The sequence below is a fragment of the Lagopus muta genome, chromosome 12, assembly GCF_023343835.1.
Source record: "Lagopus muta isolate bLagMut1 chromosome 12, bLagMut1 primary, whole genome shotgun sequence".
NCBI lineage: Eukaryota > Metazoa > Chordata > Aves > Galliformes > Phasianidae > Lagopus > Lagopus muta.
In genome coordinates this window covers 6,871,098-6,893,325 of record NC_064444.1, presented here as the reverse complement: position 1 = coordinate 6,893,325, position 22,228 = coordinate 6,871,098, and positions in this window count along the sequence as shown.

Below are 22,228 nucleotides of genomic sequence, written 5' to 3'. Positions count from 1 at the left end.
TGTACAGCTCGACTAGAGATAAACCTGCTGATTTTGATAGAGAAGACTAAATCAACTATATTCTATGCATGCAGTTGTACATATACCTCTGTTTGTATGGATTCTTTTTTTAATTATTACTATTTTAACTGCCTGCATTGTCATTACATGCTAGAAAGGAATAGATGGATTTCACAAAGCTTTTCCAAGATCTGTCCAGCTTTAGGAAATTGCTGTGTGCTGTGTATGTTTTTTCTTGGAATATAACCTCTGTTTTAATTGAGCTGTTTGACTGCTTCTCTCCTCCCTACCCCTCAATTGTCTTCAGCTGTGATACCATGAATGTAATGTCAGTAAGTTCAATATGACCACATAGCTCTTCTTTTCAGCCAGTTTCAGATGATGTTCAGTAACTGGAAGCAAACAGGTAAGCCAGAGCAGTCACTTTCACAAAACTATTTTAAATCTCTCTTATTCTATTTGAATTTTTTTAACTACAGGTGTATATTTTTATTCTGTAGTACCAGCAACTTGCTTTTCAGATGTAGTCACAGGGCTGTGCTGTCACTTCAGGGAGTTCAAGCACCACATTTAAAACATATGAAAACAAAACCACCAGAACAACAACAACAAAACCCACCATGATTGGAAGCAGTACAAAGCCTGTTGTAGGAGAACTTAGAGTTCACAGTCTTGGTTACTTATACCAAAGAACTGCTTCTGTGCCTAAAATGATGCTGAAAAATCCAAAGCCAATGATGGTAATGTTTTGTTCATTGAAAGAATGTACAGCAGCATCACATGTTCACAGGTATTTCTGACCAAGAGAAATGAAAGGAGGTTACTGAAAAAAAAAATAATAATAATTTTCAGAGTTGGAGAGTTTTTTGCAGTGGTAGGCTGCCCTGGTAAATTGAAGCTTAATAAAGAAAAAAATGTGGGACCATTCACCATTATTAGTTTTCAGAATGTAGCAGGTGTCGTTAGCAGCACAGAGTATTGATGGAGTGAACAGTAGAAGCTTTCTGTAGTCTATCATTCAGATAAGTTGGACTTGTATTATTTCTACATTTGTCCACTATTTGTGCAAGATAATATTCTGGCTTTGAAGAAGGTGGAAACCAATTTAACTTGCAGTATAATTCACTGTGATGGGTTTTGTAATCACACTGCAAAATGAGTCTAGCTGCTGCATTATACAATACTGATACTGGCTTATGTGCTGCAGAACTAGTCCTTCTCCAAATAATGTCATAGCATTCTAAATGAGAAAATATAAAAGCACTGACAATGCTTTTTGTACAACTGCAAGTAAGATATCTTTCAAAATGGCTAATAAAAGCAAGCTGAAGCACACAGTTTCTGGCAGAGCCTTCTAAATGTGCTCATTAGCATTGCAACACAACTATTTTTTCTTTTTTCTTCTCTTATCCCTCTTTCTACCTCACCCATTACAAAAATTAAACCAATGAAATGAACAAAATGAAAATTTCAGCCTTCCTTCAGAGGGAATATGTAATAATTTACAATGTTCCCTTTCTTTTCCTTCCAGTATTTCAGAGGCTTGCATGAATGAAATCTATGTGATAATAACAGGCAGACGGAATGGATGAGTAGAGGTTACCTCTTTCCTTATACGAATGGACCATTTCTATTTTGAGGGCAGTAGTACGCTCTACTTAAAATTCACTCAAAATAGAAACTCTAGAAAAGTTCTTCTTGGGCATTGTCAACACCCCACATATATCCAAGGAAAAATCCTCTTCAGCATATACAAAACAGAACTGTTCTTTTCCTGTGCATTTCCAAACAACTCTTTAAATACTGGCATCTCAAATTCCCATTCATGAAATTTGTTCTGTGGAATATATCCATATACAGACTCACTCCATGGTGCTCATGAACACGTAGCTGTGTTTCTTTACTGTGGTAGAAAGGTTTTGATTTGTGCTATCTGGAAAAAACAGGAAGACAGAAGGCAGACAGCACAGGTAACTTGTTCCCTTAGATGTTGTTGAGAAATAAGTTAGCTATATGTTATCAAAGAAGTACATCATGACTTAAAGCTATGGTCAAAGAAAAAGATGGCTTTATGATGAACAAAACTATAGTTTCAGACTCACAGTCATATGTACAAGTATAATCCACAGCTGAATACCAAAGTCCTGATCTCAGCTGTGTGACACAAGCAAGTAGAAAAATAATTGAAGGTAAGTGACAGATTGTTCTGGCAATGCATACGATGCTCACCCCCTCCACACAGACTGCTCTTGTTGCAGCAATCAAGTGAATGCTTATTTTATAGGCTACTGAAGGAGGTTATCTAGGCTTCTGCCAGGGAAGTTCCAAAGTGGTGAAGGTAGCCAAGAGTCTGATGTCTACAAAGGTGCGGATGTAGCCTTTTAGTCTTTGTATTAATGCAGTTCTTACAGTCTTCCATTCAGCACTGGCTTCTTTTCAATTTTTGCAGTTTCAGGTCTAACTGTTCCAAGCTGTAGCAATACAGTATAACCTGTTATACCAAATAAAGGCAGAGTATTGTTAGGTAAAATGTCATCGCAACACAGAGCAGGAGATACAATTAATCCCTACAGAAAAAGGCCAAGTATGAATCATCAGATGCTGTAGGGTTTTAACAGATATTTTCCAACCCTTTTTTCACATGAAACAGCAGCCATTTATTTTATTGTACATAATATTTCTTCTTTAAATAAAAGCAACAACTGATGATAAAAGGTCTCTATGTAGACTGTCACAGTGCCTGCTATTCTTCTTTTATAATTTACAAAGCAAACTGGATTTTTTTCCATTCTATACCCATGATGGTATAGAACCAGAACAACATCTGATTAGAGCAGAAGACTACATTACTGACTTCTCTCTGTCCCATCTTCATGAACACTTCTGTCTTGTTTTAGCCATTAATTATGTTTAGCATTGTCTTGTCTTTTCCACATGATAGCTCATTTTAGAGCTGTTTGACTCAGATTCTGTTAAGAACCCTTCCTTTCAGACAGTGTGTTAATAACAGGGAAGAAAAGCAATTTCTTACGAATTTGTGATTACCTCAATAACTGCTTTTCATGTTTTTTCACAGTTTCTGTTTCCGAATATATTTTATCAGTTAAACATACAAGAAAGAATTAGGTGAGTGGTTTTTTGGTTGTTTTTTTTTTTCTTTTTTTTTCTTTTTTTTTCTGTCAACCCTAATGTGGCACAAACAGAATCTATTAACGAGGAAAATTTACTTCTCTTTATGTTACTGTGATTGTCAGATGAGGAAAAAATGATGGGAAGAGCTCTTGTTTGGTTTTGTTTTGTTTTTGTCACAGACTTCTAGTTGATAATGGAAAGAAGAAAAGTAGAAGACATTAAAAAACAATAATAAAAGATAAATTTTCCTAAATCTTCAGAATGATTCTGTCCAGTTTCAATTTGAACTCCACATATAAATTCCAGTTCTAGAAGCTACATGTAGCAAAATCCATAGTTGCTGGCTAACTGCCCCAAGAAATAAATGCTAAACCAAATGTTTGCATTGTAGAACAGAGTACACAAATAAATTCCTTATTCTGTACTCAGAAGGTAACACAATGCTCTGAAAGTACTGCCTCCTATTTTATTATGTTGGGCCACAACATCAGAGGCAGATGTTGGTGGTATGGCAGTAGAGGTTGAACTTTCCTAGCAATATTCCCTTAAATTTTGATGCTGTGCAACAGATGGCAGCAGAGGGACAGCCTGACAGAATGGTGTCTGACATGCAATGGTGTAAGAAGCAAAGATGTGGAACTGAATTCCTCCATGTGAACAAAATTGCCCCCCATTGACATTCATTGATGCTTGCTGAATATTTATGAAGACAGAAGAGTGGATGCGAGGGCAGTGAGGTGGTGGGTGGTGCATTTCAGCAGTGATGACAGTGACTAACAAGCCATATTCTAGAACACCATGTAAAGCATTCATATCAAGAAATGAAGAGTATTTCAGTCAGATCATATATGCAAATCAGCTAACAGTGACTACGCTGAAAACTAATATTTTGTAGATGAGAGTTAGCTCTATGAAATAGTGTTACTGTGCTCTTTCCAGCTATTGTAGTTTCCATGGAAATAAGCCATGGTTGTGGCATTATTTTCAGACTGACCTATCAGAGTTCAGGTAAATTCATTTTATATTGAAAACCACGTTGCCATTGCTGCGTTGTTCCTACATCATTCAAACCTAATTATGAGCACCAGTATACACATAATTCTTTTGCAAACTGAAATCTAGTGTCTTTAAGAAAGATTGAGCAGTGACTACAGAATCATATTTTAAGTGTGATTTGTGGAATATTCTGTGGGAATTAGTGGAGGTACTGACAGTCACTGAAACATTACTTATATTAAAGGAACACACATTATTGCTGCAAATGATCCTTGTATATGGATTATGAAAAATGATAGCCCAATATCTATTTGGTATTCAGAAAGGAATGGTGTGACCTCTAGTCCTCAAGGATAGTTTGGTTACACTGGATTGCTGGAAGTCAGGACAGGTAAAAGCTGTGAAAACTTCAGAGAAAACAGGTTTACAGAATATAGGAAAGAAATGTTGGGAAGACACAGATGGTTATGATTTCTTTCCAAAATGAGAATAATTTTACTGGAGTGGTGGCAGTTTTCAGTAATCTGTTGGCACTGTTGCTTAAATAACTAAAAATTAGGTAGTGCTCCTGTATGCTGTTATAAACTTCCTGATGCTAATTTTCTATTTCCGTATGGGTCTAGAAAGCAGCAGGCTGATCAGTATTTCAAGAAGTGAACTTAAGATTCTATCAGTTATAAGTTTGGGGTCCTAAGTAAGCATTTTGTCACTTAGCATCCTAAAAGAGAGGAGTGACTGATGAGTAACAGGGTAACAAATTTAGTAGTCCTATCAAGGGCCCATTGCACAAAAGTGTGAGTATTTTAGCCTGAAAAATGCTAACCACAGACTTGTGTTTTGATATTTGCTTTTGATTGCTTTTATGGGGAATGTGAAGCACAATAAACTGATCAAGAAAAAAAAACTGGTATAAGCCAGTCATAGTACAGCATATCTTGATCTGATGCAATGCACAATCAGGTAACAGCACAGCAAATTATTATTTTTTTTCAAAGCTGAAATTCAAATTAAGAATATCTTTCAGCATGTAGATAATGTGGTTTATATTCATGGCTCTAGATGATTCATGTAAAACATTCTAACACGTTTCTAGAAGTTGTGGAGGGCGACTGAAAAAGGGGTGCAGCTGGGAGGAAACAACAGAACCACCCCAAAAAATTCAACCCTGCTGTGACTTGTTCACCTGGCTGAAATCATAAAACTTCCCTGTTCAAGGAAACAGGCTGAGACCTATATACCACTTAATTAACACTTAAAACCACAACACTTAAGCCCTCAGCACTACAATGATTTTCTCTGAGGACATAAACGTAGAGAATAAGCTTCAAACTTGCAGGCTATTGCTGTTATGTTGGCAGTCTCATATATCATTGTAACTTCCATGCCTTTACTCAGTGGCTTTACAATTCTGTAGTGCAGTATAAGCTGAAAATGTTCAAAATTGTGCCAGTCAGCTGGTGAGAATTCAAATAATGTACAAGAGTTGAAAGTGAACAAACATCTAAAACATAAGGTGTCACTTATAATCAAATCACTGTGTTGCAATCTGAGTCTGAATATAATTGTTTTTAGTGTGTATGCAGTAAAACCCAAAACAGATTGGGAATGTAGTGATTTCTGGCATGAGTAGCAGAGCAGAAAGCAGAATAAAAGAGAATAGCATAATATGAATTTCTTTCTCCCAAATATACTAAAGTGTAAGGGAGCATGCGTGCAGAATATAGGAGAGAATAAGAAAGAAAAATAATTTGAAAAATAATTGTAAGCATGAACGTTTAATGTCCTGACATTCTGTCTTTATAAGCAGGAATAAAAGTCTGGCTTCCACAATCATTGAATATTTCCTTTCTAAGTAGCTAACAATTGAAAATTTTAGAGCCTGCTTAAGCTTTTTAATTCACTGCTCTTATTTGTAAAACAAGCAATTTCTAGTTTTCTTGTTTTAAAACAAGTCACCATCACAGTTAATCTGAGCACTAAAATACATCTGGTTATCTAATCAAGCTTCAAACAGGGTTTCATATTTCAGGTTGCCTCTCATCAGAGGGTAGTGACAATCAAACATCCTTATTTCTTTCTGATGTTTTGGTATTTCATCTCTGATTTGATATTTATACAGTTTTGCTTTTGTTTTTTTTTTTTCCCGTTGCAACCTGAAGGAAATATATCTGAGGATATATATATATATGTTATGCTGCTTAAAATGGAATCGTCTTCAAAAACAGATGGATTTCCCTGACAACACTGATCTGTACTCACACCAGGGAGAGCTACAATGATCCTGATGTTAATATCGACATTAGAAAAGAGAGGGGCAATTCAGAATTTTTCTTGAAGTTCTAGGTTTTAGAATGATCTTGGTTGACAATGAGTCCTTCAGAGTAATACACAGACAGTGGACAGGACTATGACTGAGTTATGAGTTATAAGCATCCATACTGCACAGCTGCCTGTGCATAGCAGGTAGTGAATACCACAGAAGCATGGTGCCAGAGAGCATTCTTCTTTCTTCTATAGAATCATAATTGTATTTTGGAAGGGGACCTCTTGAGGTCTCTATTCAAATCTCCTGTTCAAAGACCAAAACTTCAAAATTAGAAAATGTTCAGGAATTTATGTAGTTAAATCCTGAAAATATCCAATATTACATGACTTCTCTGTGCATCCAACCCTCTGCAAGCCCTTTTTAGTTGCATATATAAATATTCTGTTCACTTGTGAAAATCATGCTGGAGAATAAAAAACACTTTTTACCATGGAAAAGAGAAGGCTAATGGGGAAATTAGTGTTCATGTACCTGAAGAAGTATTAAAAAATTTCAAGAAGTCAGAAAAAGAAAAGTGGAAATCAATTCACCAAGAATCCTGCATCTCAGTTGAGTATGGGAAGAGGAAGGGAAAGATTCTCAGATATATATAGAGATTTGCACCCAATTGGTACAAGTTCCAAGTAAGTCCAAACTATGTAGTGGCTTCCTGATGAGTCTGGAATGATTTTACATGGAAATCAGTGCATGAGGACAGGCTGTACATGGAAGTAGGACTGTGAATCATAGAAGCATTCTTGGCATTGTCTAGATTAGCGTAAATGAGTTCAGGTTGGTCAAAAAGCATTATCCTGTCTCATCAGGAGACCTGAATATGACTTTGTTCTCACAGTAGCACTGAGTGCATAACTAAGTGTGAGTAAAGTCATCAGAATCAGAGCCACAGAAGATAAGAAACAATGTTTCTAGTCTGTTGCAAGATTAATTCCTCTTGAGATTTAAGAAAGATCTTGTTTTCAGATCTTGTTTTGTTAAAAAAGAAATATATATATATAGATACATATGCAATAAGCTTAAAGAAGTTATGGTACTATAAATAACTTGAATTTTTGACTAGGAATTGTCACTGTAATACATGGATCAATAAGGAGGATTTATATAGTTCCCAAGTAGATACTTCAGAACAATGGTCAATTTCTCATTACCTTTTACTCTGTGCTGTCCTATTTTATGTGTTATTCTTTCAAAAACTATTTCTGGCTTGTTTGTGTGCTTTGTTGATATTCCTGTAGAATGTATTGGATTCCGAACCTTTCATTTAATGGGAAGTGGCAAGAAAAAAATAAATCTCCTCGCTTGCCAATTCTCCTCTACCTGTCAATCTTTACCCTGTTCTATGACACACAGGTAGATGCATTTTACTAAGGCAAATACCATTCTGTCTGTTGTTTGTTTATTACATCAGCTTAAACTACTCAACAAAATGCACCGAAAGCATAACAGGAATCTATTCTTTTAATGTTGTTGTGATGTTCTCCCGCTTCTACTGAAGAGTAGTCCTCTGCTGAGTTTAATGTCAGTGCAACTGACTGATTAATGGTAGATCACTGTTCAGATGTATGATCTGCCTCGTATCTAAAATTTTGTGCTTGCTTCAAAATCCTGATTTTATTCATTTATTTTTATTAATAATTTGCATGTCTGCACTCTGGGGCACCTGAGTAGGATGGAACTGTGTAGAAAAATAGTCCAAATGGGGATGGTAGTCTCGATAGATGAGAAAATGGCTCTGGCTTGCTCTTTATACCAAAAAGATGCTTTGGACAAGCATTTGAAATGCACGTGAAAAATGCCTTCAAAAATTTTAGAATCATCCTTGCATCCTAAAAGGACTTTTCTGCATCACATCAATGAAATAAAATGAAGATGAAGGTTGCTCTATTTAAAATTATTTCTTTTTCACATTAGTTTGAATTTGTCTTTTATTCACTCTGAAGCAATCTCTGTGGAGATAATGTGGCAAAGGCTTCCATTCCTATGCTTAGAAGTTTTACACTTCAATGACACACTTGTACTTCTAGATATAAGACATACAGATAAGTAGTGATTTGAGCATGCCCGGAATCCAGAATGTGCTGCCCACAAGCCAGAGAATAAATATACTTATTATGGGTTAGTCATTCCCATTCCTGAGGGAATGGAAAATAGAGAAGGGAAGACTTCTAAACAACAGCAACATCCAGCTTAGCTCTGCCCTGCATGCACTATGAATGTGGCGAATCCTTGGGTAATTCAGCCCCTCTGAGCATCTACTCTGAAGTTGACTGGCATAAACATCAAGGAGCTATGCTAGGGACTGAGCTGCTTTGACACATGGAGTTCTTGGACAAATGACCATTATCACTTGTTCTTAGCTGATTTGCAAGCAGGTAACACAGGATGCCTTATTTGGGGGCAAACAACACAAAGGGTGTGTCTTTGTGAAAGGAAATAACACAGTCCTTGTAAAACTGCAAGAAATTTTGCATTTAAATCTTTGCAATACAACATGCATGACAACCTTGCTAGTTTTCTGTTTTGTTATAATGTGTCAGGCTGAAAACTAGCCTACAGAGAGTGGATGAAACAACAGCCTTCTAGACACGTGAAATTCCATAATCTTTCCAGATTCCTACCCATTTCTTACACAAATACGAATCTTCAGTAATGTCAATGAAGTGAATTTGTGATCCAAAACTAGCTGAAGCCAATTGAAAAAAGAAACCTGACATCAGTGAGCTTGCCTACTATCCTACTTCTCAATTTACATCAGTGTAATCATGCCCCTATATGGACACTGATCCCTGGAAACATCTGTGTAACAAATGCTATCCTTGATAGCAATTTTGCTTTCATCATATTTTTTTTTCACTTGTCCCATGTAAGAAAAGGTCCTAGGTACTATTCCTACTATTCCTGAGTCTTTTAAGGAAAAACAGCAGGCCTGGAGAGAATGTCTACAAATGACTTCTTCTTTGCTTTTTGTGATGATTATAGATAAAAGTATAAGAGTAGCTCCTTGAAGAGTTACATTCTTTAAAGGTATGACATTTCCCTGTTATTTGTTTACCTAAATATTTCCTTCTCCCTGTTCTCTGTGTTTTGGAAATAAGAGAAGTTATCAATCACTGGGAACTGTGCTGATGTTTCCATGGCAGTTTTGTAATTAGGTCTGTTCACCAGGGGCTCCCATTAGTCCAATAAAATCATTTGTATAATTCTTTCAGATGAAGTATTACACTGTGTTGCTAGCCTACAAATAAAAGAATTATCCAAGACACAGATACTTATTTTCTTATTGGTAAAAACACTCAAGGTCTTTATTGTGCTTTTTTAGGTTTCTCAGTCTGATCTATAAATGCAGGCTCTGACCTAACAACATACTCCTGAGCAGAGAACAAGCAGTTAACAACTCCTACTCTAAAAAATGCTAACAACTGGGCAGCTTTTGCTCCCAAATGATCGAGGCCATTATTATTTAACTAGAAGACAATTTTCATTAAGAAGAAAGAGAAGAACAGCTCTGTAAAGAGATCACATCGTTTGCATAACTACGTTGTAAATCAGCATCTAACAATGGTCTTTCTGCTGAACCAAGATAAGCCAAAGCTGCACCTACATCTGGTAGGAAAGGGATCATTAAGATAAACTCAACCTATTGCAAAGATTCTTCTGCATACTGCCAATGTGCCATCAAAGCTGAGATGTGACCCCCTTCTTGATTTGACTTGCCCTTACACAAGTAAATTGGATTCATCCAGTTGTGACACATGGAAGGATTTTCTATTGTATTTCTTCTATTCGTTCTCGTATCTTCAATACTGCCATGTGAAACTGCTGAAGTGCGATGTTTGCTAGGAAGGAGCTGACATGACTGAGCTGTGGGAGAATCTTCAAATACACACTGGACAGAGTGAGTGAGCTTGTTTCCATTTTGGCATCTAATGGGAACTCTGGTGACTTGAGATTTAATGTAAATTTCTGGTACTGAAGAAAATCATAAGGCCTCTGTATAGTACTTATCAGTGTCCAATTCTTTCTCAATCTCGCTGTCTCTCATATGCACTATTCAAATAGTTATAACACAAAAACTTGCAGATTATTTTATTTTCTCCAATAACACTGAACAATCAATTCTTGTCATGCAAAGATTTCAATTGCTCTTTACATTTAAATATTGTTTGCAGACAATTCTTCATTTTACCAGAAATTTCTGCCATAAATATGGTGCATAGAAATACGTTTTCCTCAATGGTATTATTTGTTGTTTTCTGCAGCAGTATAAATGTAGTTCATTATATTAAGAACTCCAAACAGATATGCAGAGACATAATGAAGTGTCCATATATGCTATATTCAAAATGGCAAAGGAATGGAAATCACCGGCAGTGTTTCACTAAAAATCAAAAGTATCAGAAAAAACCTGTTGAAAGTTAAATTTTTTTAGCCTTCTGATAAAAAACACATGACTTTTTAGAAGTCAAATGGCATTCAGAAAGGAGCACTATTTTGGCTGAAACACCTATGTTTGCCTGTGATACTTTCACCTCTCGTTCTTTACTCCTTTCCAGGTTTCAGTCCACAAAACCCATTTCCTGTTTCCTGTTTCTAGGGCAGTAAAATGGGACAAATTTCAAGGAAATTGAAAATATTCATTTTACAGCAGCTTTATTCTGAGAGTTTCAGTCCAGTTGGTCTTCTCATGTTGTGATCTTCTCTTTTATTAAGGAGAGGGGAAAAGAAGATAGAGAAACAGAAGAAGTCCTCAGAAGCAGAACTGTAAAGTCCTAAATAGAGGGACAACAGTGTGAAATCTTGGCTGTGCAAGACACCAGCAAGGTAAGAAGCAAACTCCTAAAACAGTCTAGGAGTTCCATTTAATGCAGTAGTGCTATGGATGTTTAAGGCATCTCTGTACAATTTCTAAACAAAATACCAATGTGGAGAATGAAACTGTGGAAAAAAGCAGCCCTTCTGCTGAAAATTAGGCAAAAAAAGAATAAGAAAAAGTGATACTGCTTGCCTGTCACTGAATGTCTCCAAATTAAAAAAGAAATTGAACTCATTTGAATATCTGATTACCTTTGAACAGGAAATTCAAGAATATAACTACATCTTTTCTGAAAATTATTGTAATCTTCACCCTTTTTTTCTGTCAAGCAGTTTTTGTTTTTCCTTTCTAACAATTAATATGATCTCTTCTAAGAAAAAAATGTATATAAGGGAAAATATGATGAAGAAATCAAGAATTTCTTCTTGAGAAGAAATCTGAGCTGTGACTGTGCTCAGAGATAACCAATGCCAAGTAGAACAAAAATACAGCCAAAGTTTTTAATATTTTTTTTTTAATTCAGAGGAAAAAGATGTTCAACCCATGTCATTGCCATAGAGACCTTGAATTCTGAATACCCTGTTGTACCTTTAGAGATGTAAATGGGACATGCAGAGCACACAGCTCTTATTAAGTTCAGAATATGCATAAATGTAAAAATGAGGTATCATCTACCTACATACAGCCTGTAATTTTTGTCAGATAATTTTTTAGTACTACTTCTGATTTTAGCCTTTTTGTTAGCATATGTTAATTTGCTATGAACTAAAAGGCATGGATTGCCCATTTAAAGCACAATTGCATTTTCAAATGTGTACCCAAAAGATGGAATCATGAACAAAGTTATCTTGTTTAAAAACAGCCTACTTTTTCCATGTATTCCTTTGTTTTTGTTTGTTTAATATAACGTTCAGTGTAGTTATTTCTTCCTACAGTCCATTTGAGAGCCACATGTTCATCAGCTCATTGCCTTAGTAGCATTTCAATACAAACCACAAGGTTTTTCCCAAAGAAAAAACAATAGCATAGTTCTACCAGTAAAGTACATCTATATATATGTTTATCTCTCTATATGTATTTCATTTCTCATCACATTATGTTTGAATGTAGTTAGATGAAATGAAAATCCTTAAGCAAACAATGGGGGACTCTGCTATCATAACCTTTAGGGTCAACCATCTCATTGGCAGTCAGCTTTTACAACAGGATGTTGTTTATAGGACAGGAATTTACAAGCTGTTAAACTAAACAAATTAAATTGTCCATGAGCCATCATCATCTGATATAGAAACTCCCCCTGGATAACAAGATGCTGCTTTTTCAATGGGAAGTTTTGGAAGGATTTAATACATTTTATTTTTTGCCAGTCTTACCTTTACAGTGAACAATCCCTTTTTTATTATGACAAAAAACTGTGCCATCAGTGTAAAAGCTCCAGATGCACAGTGAAAATTCAGCAGTCACAATCCACAAGCCTCATTTTAATGAATGCTCACAGGCATCTCTCTTTTCTGCTAATTGTTTTCAATCAAATTTAAGATACCACAAATAGAAAGTAACTCAGTAGTGCATTTACAGTCTCCATTAACAATTTTTATTAAATATATTTAAGAAACAATAATCTGAGAAGATACCTTTAGGAAAGGATTTCATCTTTGCATTTTGAAAACAGTAGTATTGTTTGAAATAACCTGCCAGCCCAAGCAAGTTGTTGAGAAAATAAATAAATACATTGTGACATCATATGTGCTATGTTCTTAAAAGTACACAGACCAGATTCCTAATATGCCTAATGATGCTGTTTTGCAGTGACTTAAGTGTACAAGCACTTCATCGCAGGGACTGTTTATTTTACACACTTTGATGTAATATTTTGGACATCATTTTTTCAGATACTTCATTTGTAAGTACTAGCCTTCTCATACAAATTGTACAGTTTTTGTTTTATTCAAATTACGTACTACATTGATAATTCTAAGTTATTTTTCCACTGTTTCAGCTCCCCTCACTTTTCTGCTTTTAACTTTTCACTATTGTCTTTATGAAGGAAACAGTCCAATCCTAATATTTTATTTTTCCTTTAGGAACATTTGCACCATAATGACTCCAAATAAAATCATCTTTTGTTACTCACTGTTCTTTGTGTTCGTTCTGACCGCTTTATGTTGCTATATGTGTCGGCAGAGAAATAGAAGGCTGCCTCTGTGAATTCCAAAGTTCCTTATAGTCAACTGTTTCTGGAAAAGATAGCCAGAGTTAGATGCTTACTCAAGACAAAAAAAACCACAGACTTTTCCAGTTTTATTATTTTATTTGTGTTGTTAGATGCTTAAGGAGGAAGAAAGCAACAAAAAAAACCCAACCAACATGATATTTTAAGTGCAAGTGAAAAAATGTTCAGTCACTTTTCATAGGAACTAAATGTAATTTATGAAATCTTTTATAAATAATCTGTGTCATACTCTAAACAAGTCAGCAAACCTCAGAGACCTTAACGTATGGGACCATAATCAATTTCAATCAATTAATTAATTTCACACCTTTAATGAAAGTCTGTAATTTTTTGAGAAGTCTGGTGATCCTGTAACATGGAACATTACCAACATCCAGTCTACTTGCTAACCTTATGCTTAAATTCATGACAAGTGCACCAAAAATGTCTTGCAGGATGCAAAACATCCCATAAAAATATTCTAATTCATCACATAGTATGAATATATACTCACTAATTTGCAGGGAGAACTTTATGTCTAGTGAATGTACTGGTTCTGCTAAGCTGTGACAGAGTTCAAAAGGAGGAAAGGAAGCCATCAGCTCTGATAAAAGCCTTGGATTCCTTAGATTGTATCATCTTAAATATTTTCACACAGATACGTCTGCCTGCACAGTATATACACTCAATGTGGGAGAAGTAAACAGGGAGAAATAATAGAAACTTCTGCAGATTTTGGGTAAGGCACCAGCTGTTTGTTTTTTTTGGGAGAGTTGCTTGGTTGATTTTGTTAGGTAAGCAAGATACATTGCTTTGCCTTGAGTTGCAGAATGCAAAATCAAGTTCTGACAGGAAATACTTGCTCCAGCATTACTATAGAAAAAAATGTAATTCTTCACAACTTCAACTTGATAGAAGGGCTTTACAGGATTATATAGGATGAAACAGATAAGTACATTAATAACCTGTACTGGACTGTCAAACAAACAACAAACAAACAAAAACACCTAAAAAAAACTTCTAATGTTCTCAGTAACTTGAAGATCTGGCTGCAGTGACTGTTTGGCAGTCACCAGAATGAATATTGCTGAGTTTTAATTCCAATTTTATAATCAGTATTTCCTCTTTAAGATGTTACATTGATTAAGGATTTGTCTAATGTGGTGTTTTGACTTCAAATTCTGTTTGACAGTAAGTATAAAGCCACTCTGTATACATCCCACAGCACTATCTAGGGTGAAAATTTTCAGTCGCAGGTTAAAGCTCATTCAGTGGCATTTTCTGGATCATTCCAGCTTTAGCTCATGCTTCCTACAGTACCAATTTGTTAACAGAAAAGATAAATGCTTGTCTCTATCTGCAACTTAGCTTACAGATAAGTCGCATGAATGAAGACAGAAGAGTTCTTATCCCCCATTTAAGTCAGCATACCAAAAATAAAACCACAGTCAACGAAGTTTCACAAAGTAGATTATAGGAACTAATAGATAAGTCATCAAAGAGTCATTGGTTCGTGAACTGTGGGGGCTTACTCCTGTGCTTCCATGTCAAGGTAAATCTATCTACAGACTAGCAAGAAGTCAAGGAGGATATGAAGTTTTCATAGTAAGAAGGATATGGTCTATACTTCTCTGACTCCTTCTAACATTTAGCACAGTCTACACAATACAAGTTAGAATGTTCCTAATCATATTCAGGACAGTTTCTCAAGTAATGGATATGCTTTAATATTGCTATAAAAGGGAAAACTTGGGAACAATGCAGGGCCTCCAGTACCTACAGCAGCAAAGAGAATAACCATTTTGCTAGTGGTTGAACAGCCTGTGGATGGCTGCTGGTAATCTTCATCCTGGCAGAAAGTTTTTAAAAAGACCTGTGCTCTGTACTGTGGGGTAGCTCTCAGATGAATTAAATGAAACAGGCTGTTGGTTAAGATTCTCTTCGTTTTTTCCATTATATGTCAGAAGAGCATTTTTTAAACCCTGCAGTGAGAGTCCGCATTAAAGAAGGCACTATATTTAATGACAGTTTTGAAAGGTTGGAAACCAACTCAGGAGAAAACAGCAAAATATGAAACACTCCTTCAAACCAGTGAAAAGGTTTTGAAACTATTTCCTCTCCATTCTTTTGTACACAGTACTAAGCTCCAGAAATTAAATTGTCTACAGGAAAGACTTCTGCTAGATACTAGGCATAAGGTACTGACAACATTGCTTGGTCCCAGGTGATTAATTCATGTCACTCACAGTCACTGAATGACAGCTAGTTTTTACTTCTGTTATGACTGTAGAGCCAATGGTATTATGAGCTGGTATATATTTTGTTGCATGCGTCATCAGCAGAATTGCAGCTGGGTCTCACTTTTATTAGAAAGATGATGTATGAAGCAGAAGGAACACAGCTTGACTTTCAGAGCCCAGACTGAGTTTGCTGCTCTAGCAGTTGGAGAAGTGGGAGAAAGGCTTTTGACATGCAAATGTTGTATCATTTTTGTACAAAAACAAATGATGGATGATAAATACCATATCTCATTATATATACTTTACACTTTGCAGACAGAATCACACTTTGATATGCAGAACCAAGAGAAAAGGAGTCAAAGGGGGGGGAGGGCTATGATAGGAACATAACTGTCTACAAATAATTGAGCAGCAAGAATCCCTGTTGTGTTATTGGTAGAGGCTGAAAATGGCATAATAAGGAGCAATAGCGTGAAATTACCGCATAAAAGGAAATATTTAAATCAGACATTAGGAAAAAAAGTGCTTAACAATGAGAAAAATTGGGCAGTGGAAGTACATATTTGCAGAGATATTTAAAACATCACTGTGAAGTGTTCCCAACTTTGATTTCACCTGACAGGTAGTTATGAAAGTGGCAGTTTCATTACCCAGTTAATCTGTTTATTTGATCATATTTATTGATCTTAAGTGAGAAAAAAATTGTTTATATATCACGCTGTTCTCCTATGGGCACTGGCTAGTAACAAAGTGAGGAGAATAAGGTGAAGTTTACTGAGGTTCAGTTATAATCAAGGAAATTGGTGCTCTTTGAAGGAAGACGACAGTATTTTTTGAGCTCCTGAAAGATGTTGATTTCAGTATGTTGAAGTGACAGAAGCTTGTCACACTACTTAAAATGCAGATTTAAATGTATGGTTATTCTAAGCAGAAAAGTAACTTTAAAGAGTGCAGTAGTCATACTGAGATTTGTGTAAGAACATAAGAGAATCAAGGTCTATTGGGAGAAATAATAGCTTTAATTAAACTGCTGAGTCTCTTATTATAATGTAGCATTTTAGTAGCTTTTAGGTCTCATCCTTCTTTCACAGGTCGAAATAAAAAACGGAATCATTTCCAAAGTTTGGAGAAGTATGTAAGAGAAGAAGAAATGTAAACGTTAACAGTAATTCATCTCTGTAAGGTAAAACGATGTCTTACTCAGATAGAGTCTTCTGTGTAATGAACTGTGATGGAGAGAAATTTTTATGAAAGTATCCTGAGGACAAGAGAACAGTTTAGTTGTACTGCTAAGATTTCGTATGAGTAAGTAGAGAACATTTGCTTCTGGTTTCAGAGTTCTGTTTTTAAGTCTTCAGCTACTGTAAAAACTGTTTATTTCACATTTTGGGAGTGTAAGGGCAAATTAAGACATACTGCATATTCTTCTAACGTTGGCCATAGCAGATAAGACATCCTTAATGCCTTCTCCTGGGAAATGTGGTTTTCCTAATGGAAACAAATCCTTATACGGAGTGAATTTTGTGAAGAACTTCACATAAGTTGTAGAAAGTGTGGTAGCAGAAGGGAAATAATTTCATTTCCTAGGTATTTGCTAGAAACGTTATTCTTGTATGAAGTGGGAGGATATCTCTCAGAATTGGGCAAGTCAGTCCTCTGCTTATTAGTGAGGCTAAAGTATCATTATGTTGAAATTTCCCAGAAAGCATTCTCTAAATTCTTCCTTGTTTCTTGCTTTTATTTAATTCTTTTGTAAGGAAGCTTCCTGCATATTTTTTGAAAATGCAGAGTATTTTAGAATTTGGAGTCTGTTGAGACTCCTCTGTCGCCCTAATTTGTGCTAGATTCTATTACGAACAGTCAATACTTGAAGCTTACTTAGGAACCACAAGAAATCCATTATATGTGATAGGTTACAACCTTTAACGTTGTAGTATATTGTATGAGTTTAGCTTAGACTTTTATAATTTAGCTTAGTTTATTTTAGGTCAGATCAATACCACCTACTGAATTTTGTACTGTTTCCAAGACACTGACTGCCACTGCAGCTAAGAATAGGGCCATCCAATTACAATGTAGGAGGGCTGCTCCGAAAGTAATGCCTCCTATTTTATAATGTTGGTCCATGGCATCAGAGGCAATATTGGAGGTAGGGCAGCAGAAGTTGAACCTCCTCAAAAACACTCCTTTAAATTTGGTTGCCATGTGACAGGTTGCAGTAGAGAGGTGGTCCAACAAAATGGCATCTGACGTGAAAGTATGGTATGGAATTCAATACCTCCATGCAGAAAAAAATTGTACCCACTGACATTCATCAATGCTTGATGAATGGTTTTTGAGGCCAAGCAGCACACATTAGCACACTGAGGTGGTGGGTGGTGCATTTCAGCAGTTGTTATTGCAACCTGATGGGTCTTTACAGACTGTATTATTCTCCAGAATGGGAACCTAGCTGACAGTACGGGAAACTCAGGCTGTATTCTGAGATTCACACAGGTGGATTTTCTTTCGCCATCTCAAGCATTATTATTAGCAGTAAAGAGACAGTTTGCTGAATTAGGCCCCTGTTGTCTCCTCTGTAACCTAGTGTACGATTATAACTGATTGGAACCAAGCAGACTATTTCAATGAGGTACTGGCAGTAACACCTTTAAGTCAACTCTAAATTATTTTGGCTCCCCAGGCGTAATAGGAATAAATTTTTGTCACTAACTAGATATGACTGGATACATACATAGATCAGAGTTACAGAGAAAGAAGGTGCCATTTAATCTTGTCACTTTCCAGAGAAGAGCAATACTTTAAATAAGACCTGACAGAGCGCTGCTCTTTCTGGTGTCTGAATGGACAACTTGATACATTACTGTGTAACATCACCACTTGTTTGCAGTTCCTCAGCCAACTTCCAGTCCAGCTGGCTTGCATCCAAGCCATTTTGAATTGCTTTTGAAAGATTGTGTAAGGCACTCTGTCCAATGGTTTATTACCATAGAGATTTTCAGACAGATCATCCTTTTAGAAGCTTTTTTTTTTTTTTTTAATCTATATTTCTATATGGGCCAGCAGCCCTGAAGCCAACTTAAACAACCTTTGGAGGACATCATTCAAAATATACTCTTTTGACAGACATGCTGCAGCCCATTCCCTTTTCATGTTTGTTGTCTTCTCCCTTTCTTCCATGTTCTGGAAATATTAGTTTACTTGTTTGTTAAAAGTACCCCTTAAAATCAAAATTAAAATTAATGGAGACAAATATATATGTTGCTGAAAACTTGTTATCTTCTTAAACTCACCTAGTTTCTGGATGGCAGAATGATATGGTGCACAGGTTTTTGAGTTAAGGCCTCAATTCAGCTACTTTGCAAAGTGCTCTTTGCCAAGCTTTGTGCCCCTGGTCCTCTCCTTAAAATAAGAATTAAAAAACCTGACCTTTGAGATTTGTGATAAAAAGAATGTGTTGAAGTTATAATCATTCTTTTTCTAGTTTGTAACCTCTGATTTTTTTTCTGTTATTTTCTTACTTTTTTTTTTTTTTTTTTTTAGGAGAAAGTAGTACTGAAGTTTTGTGTTTGTTTGTTCCTTTTGGGGACACCCAGAGACATGCTCCCTTTACATGAGACACTGAAAGGTACCTGGAAACACTGTTCTTTTGAGGCTACTCTTTCTGAAGAGTTGAATTAATATGAATAAAAATAATAATACAATAAAAGGTCTTGTTTTCATATTAGAAAGCATCTTCATTCCTTTTTCTGGTAAAGATGATAAGAAAAGCCGCTGGTGCAAATGGAGCAAATTTTGGTGTTTTTTAATGCTTCAGTGGGTAACTTTTCAGTAAGATGACAATGTTTCTTGCATTGCTGAGAAAGGAAATAATAGATTATATAATTTTTAGCTCTCTCTTCATCTAAAAATGTAATGTCATAACTCTTCCATTTCCATGTTTTCTGCTTCCCGTTATTTCTAAAAGAATGAGTCAGAGAAATGGAAACATAGCTGCTGTGAATAATTTAAAAGTGGTCTGAGAATAGCTAACCATTACTTCTGGTGATGCTGCTTGTGATGGTTACACAATGATAAGATTATCAAAAGAATTGTGGGAGACAGAAAAATGGAAGAGCTGCATTAAGTCATGCAGTCATTTTTGCTATTGTATGATTATGCCCTACATTAGTTTTACTAATGGCTTGTCTGGCTACCTCTGAAAAGTCAGAGAAAATGGATTTCCAGTATTTCACCAAAACCACTTCTATACCTTCTGTATCCAGTGAAAGATTCTTTATAAAAAAATTTCATCATACTACTCCTAAAGTCTGCTGCTACCTAAGACACTCCAGGTCAACAGAGACAGTGATCATTCCCATTCCCTTTCATACAAGAAATGAAGAAACATATTTCATATTTCATATTTGTTCCATTACTAAAATGCATGACAATACCCATGAAGGATTCCACAGCATTTCATAAAAATTAGTGAACTTATTCAATACATTTCCTGATATTTTTTTCTCTCATCTATTCTGTCCTTGCTCTTTCCATCACAAGTGACTGCACAGCCCAGAGTTTAGAGTTTTTGTCCAGCCAAACTATTTCTGTTTCTCTCTGAAAATAGGATGACACCATGCTCATCCTAAATACTCTCCCATTAGCAAAAGGATAGGATAAATTTACTTTTCTGCATCTTCAGTAATTGTCAACAAATTGTGTAGTCCTGATTCTGTACGTGACTGATACTAAGGTTAAAGATGGGAAAGAATATCACTTGTTCCTTCATACTTGCTTTGAAGGCTAATACCATAAAAAGCAACTAATTTATTCTTATTTTTTTTCTGATTTCACTGTTAGGTAAAAAGAAATTTTGGCCTTGACATGAGCTAGAATGTGCTGAGAACTGTAAGATCAAATTAGACTGGGGTGGGAGGATACCATTTTCCCGACTGCAAATTCAGAACTTAACTGCCATTTCAAAACCAAGATATTCTGTTTGCTTTTCTTCTGTTAACACTGTTTTCATAAAAGATTTTAATCCTTAGCTCAGACAGAGAAAAGGTCTGGAATTATAGATATAAATGGCTCAGGGATACATGAAAGCAGTGGATAATTTTTTCTCTGTTGCCTGCCAAAACAGAACAGAGGATATTTCCCATTTGGCATTACTTTAATTAGCTGATTCCATTGTAACTACACAATTACCTATCTATTAGTATTGCTTAAGCTCTGTTAATTTTCTGAAAAAGTCTACCTGTGAAACAGAGCCCCTTCTTACAGCTCTACAGTGAGCCATTTTCTGGCTCAAAACCAGGCAACCACCAGCATATAAATACGAAATGATAGAGAAAACTGAGTTCCAAGGAGCTGTATGATTGCAGAATTGTGGAAATCAGATTTCATGTTTGCCTGACAGCTGACTTAACTGGGAGAAGCTGATCACCTCTGGTCTTCTGAGAACTGAGCGGACACCAGGAAGCAGTCTGATCATCTCTTCATTCTTGAACAGCACATTGCCTCATCAAGCCCTCCATTACAAAAAACCTCTCTTGCACCTGTGTTTGACAAAAATCATATGTTCTGTTTGAGATTTGAAATTTTTCTGGTTCCATGTTCCATAAATTCCAAGTTTCCAGCCAAAGCTCCTACCTTATCTTTAATCAATGGTGTTGCATTTCCAGCAAAAAAAAAAAAAGGAGTTGGGCAGCTCTGTTGCTTCCCCTCTGCAGTCTATTGAACTTATGTATAATAAGCATATACAAAACTGAGACCAATGCCTTGGAAATCCTTCTAAGCTTCCCCAGAAGGCCAAGCAGTTGTATTCCTCTCAAATTATCTGTGCTTTAAGCCTAACAACTGCAGATTTTTCTCCAGCTTCTCTATTTATCGTTCTACCAACATTTTCCCCCTCAAAGATTCAAGCAACGGTTTTGTCTTTAAGGGAACTGGTCATTTGTAATTGTTCTCTTTCTACAGGATAAATTCAGTTTCAGGGGGAAAAAAACAACTAAAAACAAAAAGTCACCGATCATTAAAGCTTTCTGATGTTGTTCTCTGTCAGAAACAATTTCAATTTTGTTCTGACTTTGGTAAATTTCACTTATGGAACTTAATAGGTTAGCAGTTTAGATGTTTCTCTGAACGTGGGGAGAAGAGCGGGAGGTGAGGCAGGACAAAGGGCTTCTCAGGCAGCGACTGAAGCAGCTGCTTCTTCAGCTTGTGCTGAAGGACACAGGGCAACCTTTTTCTCTGAAAGTACGAGCAGTTTTATACATGTTCACTTATTTTTTCTCCTTTCTTGTCTAGAAGATACCAATGGATGAATCTCAATATTTCCATGAATTTTCCCAACTTAAAAACGGCTTGTCTCCAAAACACCACAGAGATGAGTCAAGGAAGGAAAAGCAAAACTGATGCATGTCAGCTGCACTCAGCATCTGCAGGGCTTTCCCAGGCAATGGGATGATTGGCTGACAGAAAGTTGCTAAACAATCATTCCATGCTATGCTTTGCTTTGCTTACAGATG